The sequence below is a fragment of the Mus musculus genome, chromosome 1 (genome assembly GCF_000001635.26).
Source record: "Mus musculus strain C57BL/6J chromosome 1, GRCm38.p6 C57BL/6J".
NCBI lineage: Eukaryota > Metazoa > Chordata > Mammalia > Rodentia > Muridae > Mus > Mus musculus.
Window position 1 is genome coordinate 66,814,873 of NC_000067.6, and position 10,495 is coordinate 66,825,367.

At 44.3% G+C, this 10,495-nt stretch overlaps 1 protein-coding gene across 29 annotated transcripts in view; it reads right to left on the reverse strand.

Moving 5' to 3' along the window:
* Kansl1l (KAT8 regulatory NSL complex subunit 1-like) overlaps nucleotides 1-2,724 on the reverse strand; it is a 98,354-nt gene extending 95,630 nt beyond the window's left edge. For 15 of the 29 annotated variants that reach the window (XR_001785576.1, XR_003946490.1, XR_003946488.1 and 12 more), the window contains exon 1: nucleotides 2,502-2,724. The gene's annotated coding sequence lies outside the window, so the exon portion shown is untranslated. Of the gene's footprint in view, nucleotides 1-1,826; nucleotides 2,093-2,501 lie in introns of those variants that run through there. The other 14 variants (NM_001122738.1, NM_177645.4, NM_001368830.1 and 11 more) reach the window with 8 other exon arrangements.
* Nucleotides 2,725-10,495: the final 7,771 nt, after the last annotated feature.

Consider the following 10,495-nt stretch of genomic DNA (forward strand, 5'->3'; position numbering starts at 1 on the left):
TCTTGGGCTGTGAACAGTCGGGAACAAAGCACAGAACCGTAGACACTGCCTTCCTGTTTGTGTAGCACAGAGTCTATGGGAGAAATAACGATGATCAGGATGAAATGTTCACAGTAGCACCTTGGAAGCGTGGTGAGTGAGTCAAGGATATCCACGTGTAAGGATACACGCAGGAAAAGCAGACCAACATTTTGGATATGCCATGCTTATCAATGGCAAGTTACTGGAACATTTAATAGAAAACTATAAAGACTAGTGAGGCCTAGCCGTATGGAACAAGTACTCAAACAGCTCAATCAGTTACTACATTAGCAACTCTGTACTCTTAAGACAAAAAAGGAAAAGACAATTTCCTGACGGCTCACCGGTTTAAAAAAAAAAGTTTAAATATTTGCAGCCAATCGGCAAGTCTTTACTAGACATCCACTATTTGCTATACTCATGTGAATATGAAGTTTTCTCTCAAATACCTAACAGTAAGTTAGGAAATGCACCAGATACCACATACAGGTCAGTGTGGGAGTGGGAGTGGACAACAAGGTTTTCCCCATATAGCCAATCCTGGGTGATGAACTAGGCTATGGCAGGAGACACATTTATACCTCTATGAGTAAATTAATACATGCTCAAAATTGGGGTGTCACAAGAGCATAAAAACTTTAAAAACCGGCTCAGACTCCTATAAATCTAATGGGGAAAGGGGAGTATACTATTTCAAAGACTTGTGTAATAATTTACACAAAATATTAGAAAAACCCCAAACATCTGCCAATAGGAAAAACTAAAAATATACTCAAATGATGAAAATGTTAAGCAGTTATTAAAATCGTTTTTCAGAGAATATTTAATATTTCTACTTTTAAATTAACTGAAAACGCATGCTCTCCAGTTTTAGGGAAAATTATACATAGATAAGAAGTGATAGCAGACCTTGACAGTGATCTTTCAAACCGTGAAGAGAAACTTAAAGTTACAGCAGTTAGGCACACGTTCCTAGGTCAGCTCTAAAGGGGACCTGGATTACACAGCAAGTCCGGAGGCCAGCCTGGTTACATGGCCAGAAACAACACAAAAAGTGCAACAGATCTGGCGAAAATCAAATATCTTACTTCACGGCTTATTCTTAAAATTCCAAAAATATGCTAGCTTTGTTAAAAACTGACGTTATGTTACACCACCACATTACGTGGTGATTTATGCTCACTAACACAAGGCACGTGATCTTCATTACACTCTTTTAAGGCAGGAACTGTATTACGAAACGGTTTTCCAGAGGAAACAGATGTATCAGCAAGGCTGTGACTTGCCCAAGGAAACGGCTAGTTAGCTCTCTGGAAACCGCAGAAATCAACCCCCGGCATTACTAAACAGTCTGCGTTCCACACCTGCGCTTTTCCCCCTCCACTGTCGAATTATTTTTAGAACTACTTCTACCCTCAAATCCTGCCTGTTTTGCCAGCTGTGCTCAGGAACAGTTTCGGGGAAGTTATGTTGCTATCAAACTTGCCCTATCCAATCAGGATTTAAAAACCTTTCTACAAACACAAAGTTAAACTATTAAAGGCGGCGGCGGCGGCCAATCTTTCTTAGTCTCTCCGGCACATTCTGCGTCCAAGCTGGGGGAATCAAAGCCAGAAGGTGACTCCCACAACTCCAGTCTCCCGGGAACCCGCGATGGGAACAGCGAGGACAGGGAACCGCCACCGCGCCTTCTGCGGGGGTACCGAGGACGCCCACGCAGCGCCCGCTCCTCGCAAGGCAGATCCCAACAGCTCCTTCCCCGATTTGGGACCACACAACACCGTCCTGCATTTATTTCTCCTTACCAAACGCTGTTTCTTTTTTTAAAGCTAGCCCTCTCCCCTCTTGGGCACAAGCAGCAACACCAACTCGGACCGGTTACCTTTCAATAAACCACAACACTCCCTTCCACCCCAAACAATTCTAAAGGCCAAATCCATAACGGCCCCAAATAAGAAGAAATTAATGTCGCCGCTGGCCAGCCAAGCTCAGCGTTACGGAAAGCTTCCCACAGAGCGCCCCACACCCCCAGGACAGGCGCCGCTGCTCCAGCCTTGCGGGGGGCGGGGGGGGGGGGAGGGAGAGGGCGTGCCCAAGAAAAACCACGTGTTCCGCCTTCTGCGCACGCGCCAGCCAAAACAAAAGGGAGGCCTGCCAAGCCCCGCCCCATCCCCACGTGACTCGAATCCAGGCCCGCCCCCTGCCCCGCCCTCCCCTCCCCGCCGTGTCTGCCAAGGCTGTTAGGTTTAGCCGTTTAAATTTGGCTGCGGTCCGACCCCTGCCCCAAAGCACGGTCTTGTGCCGGGGCCCGCAGTCCAACGGCAAGCAGGGTTCGGGGTGCAAAGGGGGCTGCCCGGCGGACGCCGAGCCCGCGAGTCCACCCGGCGGTCTTCTCCGCTCTTTCCCGCCCCGCGCCGCCGCCGTCCCCCGCCGAGGAGACCCACCCCCCTCAGCCCGCCGCTGCGACGCCGGCCACTCGCCTGCTGGGGCGCCCTGGCTGCCCTCCGCCGCCGCACCTTCGGTCCGGCCGTGGTGGGGGCCGCCGAGGCGATCTCTAGCTGTCCGCCCGCCTCCCCCCACCCGGGGCGCCGCCGACTCGTCTCCAGAGCGCGCCCCGCTCCCGCCCCGGCTGACGCCGCCGCCGCGGTTTAACAGTCCGCCCGCTGCCCGCAGCTCCGGGCGCTCGGGGGACGGAACCCTACGGCGGAGGGAGGGGAGTGGGGGAGGGCGGGGCCCGGCGCCGGCCAATGGCAGCGGGGGAGGGGCGCGCCATGCAAATGAGACGGGCGGCGGGGAAACCCCGGCGGGGGCGGGGCCCGCGGAAGCCGCTGGGAGCGTTCTGAAAGCAGCCTGAGCGCGGTGGCCGAACTCTGCCGGCTCCCAGTGCGTTCCGCGCCGCCGTTGTCCCGCGCTCTCTCCACCCCGGTGCCAGCCCGCAAAAGTCACCCCGCCGGCCGTGCTGCGGGGCGCTGCGGTTTCTTTAGGTCTGTTACAGGAAAATAAGACCTGGAAACTCCGGGCGGGCAGGGCCGTCCTGGCCAGGCCGAGGGTTAAGCAGCCCTCAACGCTCCAACCTTTTGCTTCTATGGGTCCCAGAGGCTCGATCCCGAGTCATGCTCTGTCGGACCTCTGAGGACCTTAAAATAGGTGGCAGACCTGCCATGGATACATTTGAGTTAGCTTATGATTAAGGAGCTCTGCAGTTAACTCTGAGGTAGCGCAGACCAGCGGGATTTTAATGGAAACAGTTGGCTAGAGACAGAAACATCTCTGCGAGCGAGTCTTGCACCTGGCCCAGCTCGCAGCTCGCAGCTCACCACCGTTAAACGCACCCGGGCATTTCCCCAGGCTTGAACTTGATGCTTGAGAAAAAAACGATAGCCTAAATATAGCTCCTTAGATAATAGATTAGACGCTTTGCTAAGCAGATTTTCACTAGAATGCTGTAGGAAGTGAAAAGGCACTAGAATTTTTAGATCGATATATCACTTCTACCTTATTTATTTGGAAGGGCTTACAGGCAGGAGTGTATAGAATTGAAGTCATAAAGAAGCAATACTTAAGACATTACCAGAGTTGGAAAATTAACTGTTCTTTCTTTTTCTAGTACATGAATAAATAGCTGAAATAATTTTTATGATAAACTGCCTACAGTAGGGAAAATGGTTATAAAAATTACTCAGAACAATAATTGCTCAATATGGGTCAAGGATGGGCAGTCCAGAAAATAGATTTGCCTTCATTCAATTAAAAATCATGGACTAACAGTGTGTTGGAGGAAAAAGTAAACACTGGATATTTGTCATATTTAAAGGGATGGGTAAAACACTTAAAGAATGTGGTAGGGTCTGGAGTGATGGTACAAACCTTTAATCCCAGGCACAGGTGGGCCAGCCTAGTCTAGTGGTTAGGTCCAGGATAATCATAGCGACATACTGAGACTGTGTCTAAACCCAAAACAAAACTGCACAGTGGATGTATAGCCGTTTGAGAAGTCAACGGTGATCAAGCAGTTCTAAGATCCTGTATTCACCTGGGCATTCATTTTAAAGGCTTCACAAAAAAAAAAAAAATGGGAGGAAGGCATGAATAACTTAGAAAGCAGTACCCTTAGGTGGAGATGATATGCATCCAACTATTGGAGCAGAAAACAACACTGTCTCTTACATTGTTAAATCATAGACAAGAGAGGGCGCTTGCCTAGCATGGGTGAAGGAGGCCCTACACTCAGTATCTAGCAGAGTAATGACTGACAAGGAATTCAAATTTAAAGCTGGGGTAATTATGGAGCCTACAGGTTACTTTGTCAAGCCAGGTGTGGTGGTGCACGCCTTTAATGCCAGCACCTGGGAGGCAGAGGCAGGTGGATTTCTGAGTTCGAGGCCTGCCTAGTCTACAAAGTGAGTTCCAGGACAGCCAGGGCTATACATACAGAGAAACCCTGTCTCCAAAAAAACAAAACAAAAACAAAAAAAAAAAGGTTACTTTGTCCCTGTGAAGTAATTGCTTATTACCAAAGCAAAATCCTTGTAAGTTAACCAAATGTGTACTGAAAACATATTTTGTGGTGATATTTATACTCATAAGGGGGACAGAGCAGCAGGGTGCTTATATTTGCAAAGCATAGTAAACTTTGCAAAATTCATAGAAATCTACAACAAGCTTTTAACTGTAGTATCTCATTTGTTCATCAAACACGGTAGGAAATAGGTTGTTTTCCAACACTGGGGTAATCCTTGCATCTTATAGCTAGCCTCAGTCTGCCAGACTATGTAGACCTTACATAGATATAGCAAAATATGAAACCATCATGTATGTAACACTTTCCTTTTCCTTTTACATTCAATTTCATGATACTTCAAAAGTAATAAGGAAAAGTAATAAGAAAAGAATGTGTAATACCACAAGCTGGAAATTTATTTTGTAAAAAGCACAAGGAAGAAAACTCAGTGATTTCTGTAACCTGCTGTAGTTCATATGTATGAAATGGCACTGCACAGAGGTTATTTTAACTCACTTAATTACACACTAAGCACATTGTTCCTTGACACTGAACAGGATTCTAAGTCATGTTTTCTGCTCCATGTAATATAAGCATGCCAGTTTTCCAAGTGACCTTAGAATACCTTAAATTCTAAAAATTGATATTATAAGACACTTGTCAAATGTTTTCCTATTTTACTTAGCACAATACTGAAAGGATTCATGTATTCTTAAAAATCAAGTATCTATTATTTTAAAGATACATTAAAAGAAAGCTGGTTTCCAAGAAAAAAATATATTATTGGTTAAGGAGAGGGAGAAGAGAAAGGTGTAAAAATCCAGCAACAGCAAGGAGAAGAGAAGGGCACAGTTCTTGCTGACATAATTATGACCTGACTGGGAGCCCGTGAAAGCACCCAGGTAAGCAGTATTGCCATGATTTCATGAGATAAAGCCGGCACTGGCATCCACTCAGTCACTTCTTCCAGTCAGGAAACACTGCTGCCGCACTTAGGATCCAGCTGACACCGTGATAAATGCGAGAGATAAAGATCAGCGCTGGCTTCAAGCAGCTCTCCGCCAAGAGTGGATTACAAACATAGCCTTTTGTGTTCCCCTCCTGTCCACATTTCTTCCCAGTACTTCACCATCCAGCATAACACAGATTTTTATTTTTCCTCTCCCTGGTCTAGAATATTAATAAGTTCCATGAGCTCAGGCCATTCTGCTCAATGCTGAATGGAAGCACAATCCCAGGAGCTTAGGGCATGGTTCCCAACAAAGGTTGAATGGAAGAACGTTTCATTCTTGCATTCTGCAGCCCTCTATTCATTTCCTGGAGGCTTTGTTTTGACTTTTTAAAATTAAGCTCAGTGGCATCCAAGCAGGGAGATACTGTACTTCCACACAGTCCCGACTGGATCCAAAGGCAGCCTTCTTGTCCAACTCAGAATAGAAAGCATCTGGGAGTTTATATTGTTCTTTATATTTCTGTACCAGAAATGACTGTCTTCCACTGTCCTAGTATATTTATGATTAAATTCAGAAGGTGTATGACGTGGGGCAGTACAGTAAACAGCCGGAGGTAATATTAAGTTTTAATTAACCTGTAATTATAGACAAAAGGGTTGAGGATCTGCAACAAACTACAGGAACCACTGCTGGGTACAAGCATGGACAAAACCAGCCTGCAAAAGCAGGAAAATAAAAAATGATGTCCTTTGCTTATTAATATTGACATCACCTTTATAACAGACTCTAAATTGGGAGCAACCCTAAGATGTACGATCTGCAAAAGGATAAACAGATTGATGTTGCATGTCCACATATGCTATTATGGAAGCTACTGTGAAATAACCATGAGTTTACTTTGAAGATTTTTTTGTACAATGTATTTGATCTTATGCCCCTCCCCCCAGAACCAGATTCTCAGAGTCTATTTTTTCTTTAAGTGAAGATACAAAATAACGGGTTTCATTATGCCATTTTCATCCACGGATGAATCTTAAACAGAATACTGAATGAAAGAAACCAGACACAAAAGAGAGTAAATATTGCACCATCACATTTATGTAAGGCTCTAGGAAAACACGTCTGACCTGTAGTGACAGAAAGCAGATCGCCAGTCACTGAGCAGAGCTGGGGAGAACCAACTGGGGTCACTAAGACTGGATGTGGAAAATAGTTTGTATCTTGATCATGTTAGAAGTCAAATGAGTGCAAAATTCATCAAAACACTTGAATATGGCAACACATAGAGATTGTACTTCAGTAGGATGAAAGCAGACATAAAGGAGTTTCTGGTCCATATACATTGAAAGCTACTCTATCAGGAAATGATAGATTGTGTACATCAGAAAGCCCGACAAGATAATGGATGCAGCTAAGTGCTAGAGCACATGCCTGGCACGTTCCAGCCCTGTGTGCAGAGTCAAGAACAAAGGTTTAAAACCACAAGAGGTTTCTTGCAGGATAGGTAGCAGTCCTAGGGACTAAACCAGGAGCACCATGCACCTGGGCTCCCTCTCACTCTTTTCTTTCAGTGTTGTTTTCTTACTGTATTGTATTTGAGATAGGCTCTAAGTTTCCCAGGATGGTCTTGATCTCACATTGTCCCCCCAGACCTTGAACCTGTCTCTCTCCCGAGTAGCTAGAATTACAGGCCTGTACTGGAGGCCTATTTCCTCTATACATAAGCAAGCGGTCCATCTTAAGAGCCACTGTAATGTACAGAGAGGTCCGGAGAGAAGATAATAGCACCTTGACCCACGGGGCCAGTGTCCTGCCAGCCTTTTTGTCCGTTGTCAAAGCACTCCTGGTCCCAGCTGCCCACTGTTCCAATCGCTGTCACTGCCCATTTCCCAGATGCAGGAAAGAACAGGAGGCACAGTCTTTTACAAGTCTCTCATTCAGTTCTCTCAAAAGCTCTCCATGTTTGTCATGTAAGGAGGACGAGGAAAGGCAGGTGAAACTGTTCGGATGCGTTTTCTCCTCCTACAATGGAGGCCTTGTTTTTAGGAGAGAATATTTGTTGCTTGGGCGATGGTCTCCAACTGGCAAAATGGGCTCTTGATAACTAAGGTAAGCTGCTCAAGCAGCTTTGGATCTGCTTTCTCCCTCTCGCTCTCCCTCTCCAGTTTTGTGAGCCCACCCTTCATGATTTAAATTTGATCTGGGCTTTGGTTCTGGCAAGAGAAAATATCCTGTGTGAATATTCTACTGGAAAATGGAACATAACTTACCTTGCAATATGGTAAACTAAATTTGCAATGGGTTTAGCTTAAAGGGAAATCCTTAGGAAAGAGTATAATTTTTTGGATGTAATACAGTTTCCAGAAGGATTTCATGAAATAAAAAGGAAAAAAGGAAAGCTGACAACATCTTGTGGCTAGAAAGCATGCCCTGAGTAGACAAGGTGAATTCAAGGGATGAGATGCAGCCCCAGTGCAAGGACTGCAGGACAGTAGAGGGGACGATGTAATGCCACACTGACGGTGATGTCATTAGTTAATCATGACAATATCCCTCAAAATTACCTGACAGCTGGTAATTCTTAAATAATCTATGAATATACAATTGGTCCAGCAAATAACTGTCAAAGATTTGTGATGCATGTGGTTATTAAATGCTGCTCTGTACTTCTTAATGTGTCTGACATGTCCCATAATGAATAGGAAAACAGGAACAGTTTTGTAAGGGCTTCCACATCCCGTTTTAACTATTTTAAGACAGGCCCTTTTGTCTTCCAAGCTGGCCCTGAACTAGCTATGCAGCTGAGACTAGCCTTTAACTCTTGACCCTCCTACCCATACCTTCTAAGTGGGCTGAGCCTTAAAACTGCTATTATTAGTTCAAGAATAACCTATCTATTAAAAATAATAATGACTACAGTTAACTGAAGTCCATTATAATTTCCAAAATTCAGCCAGGTATGGTGGTGTATACCTTTAATCACAGGACCTGAGAGGCAAAGGCACACACATCTTTGTGAGTTTGAGCGTTCTACATAGCCATTTATGGGACAGCCAAGTCTATACAGTAAAAAAACAAAAACAAACAAACAAACAAACAAAAACAACAAAAAAAACCTTTAAAAAATTCCAAAACTCATATGATATATTCTTACTAATTCTAAAATGAATCATTATCATTAGAAGTTGCTACAAATAGTGTATTGTGCCTGGGCTGGAGAGATGGTTCAGCAGTTAAGAGCACTGACTGCTCTTCCGAAGGTCCTGAGTTCATATTCCAGCAACCACATGGTGGCTCACAACCATTCATAATGAAATCTAACACCCCCTTCTGGTGTGTCTGAAGAAAGCTATAGTGTACTTACATATAATAATAAATAATTCTTTGGGCTAGAGTGAGCAGAGGTCCTGAATTCAATTCCCAGCAACCAAATGATGGATCACAACCATCTGTATAGCTACAGTGTACTCATAAAATACATAAAATAAATAAATAAAATTTAAAAAGATTGTATTGTGCCTCTTATTTATAAATTGTAACTCAAGATGTAGATCCACGTACACACAACGTGTACATAGCCCTTCAAAAAAATGACTTGGCATTTTATTATAAGAACTACAGTTAACTGTCAGGTATGATGGCAAACAAATGTAATCCTAGTACATAGGAGGCTGAGGGAGGATTCTGGCTTGATACCTGAATGGTCAACACAGCTGTCTATTGTGATCTCATAACAACTGCATCAAAGCAGGGATTAAAAACATCTGGGCCAGGTGTGGTGGTGTATGTCTATAATCCTAGCCCTATGCAGGCTGAAGACAGGAGGACCACAAGTTCAAAGTCAGCTTGGGTTATACAGCAAGACAGTTTAACAGCAAACAGATAAACAAAAACCCTTGGGAGCTACTGGCAATTAATGGCAACTGGTGAAGGAGTCATTTTTCTTTAGGGATACAGCTGCTGCTAAGGTTGTCCGTGCTCTTGTGGATGGCTCTACATCCATGCAATGCAAACAGCACTAATTGGACCCAGTGGGTTATTTTAAAAAGAAGGTAAGCTGCAAAGAAGGGGCAATGTTTTGGAGAAGGGACATCTGGACTAGACACAAAGATACATTATATACCAATTGTATGCAAAAGTCAAGAGAAAAGACTAACTATTCAGAGAGTGTGGAAGAGAACTAGCCAACATATTCAGCTCACAGCACCTGTGGGATCCTTGTCAACTTTGTTTTCTAAAGACTGGGTCTCATCTCAGTCCAGGCTTAACTGAAATTGCTATGTAAACCAGGCTGGCCTCAAACTTATGATCTTTCTGGCTCTGGCTCTGCCTCCCTCAGTGCTGAGACTACACGTAGGCCTGCCCCACCACACCCAGCTTCACCACTTTCAAGACGAGGCCTCTCTAGGACAATGACTGAGCAAGGAGGGTAAGAAGAGTGACTGGGTTATTTCTGTCCAATCCCAGAACACCTTAATAGGTAGTCAACTCCATAGCTTCCTTTAGGAAGCCAGGCAAGATTTGTTCAGTACACTTCCTGGTCACAGGTTCTGTTCAACCTTCTCATTAGGAACCACTCTCTCTTCCATGTGTTTCAACCATTCAACCATTGTTGTTTCCCAGTAGATCTCTTGTAGGTCTGTATGAAGCTCAACAGACCCACAGACCAATCAAAAATGCTATGGAAATTCTTGTCTAGGAAATCACTTGATCAATACAAAGAGAGTGGAAAAAATTAGAAAAGCAGTTTTAATTACCAATAAAATAACAAAATCACTGATTGATGTTAAGGCATTTGGTAAAAGGTTATTTTGTGCACATATCATACTATCTGAATTCCCTGATCATCTTCAGGATCACTGTAAGAAACTACATGTGTATCTCATGAGTTGATACAATAAAATGGGTATGGCCCTGCTTATTAAGTTATCTTGGGGGAAAAGTATAGCATCCAAATCTAACTAATCCTCTACATCTTTCAGTTTACAGAAACTAGGGAGGTTGGAAAAATAAATAGAAA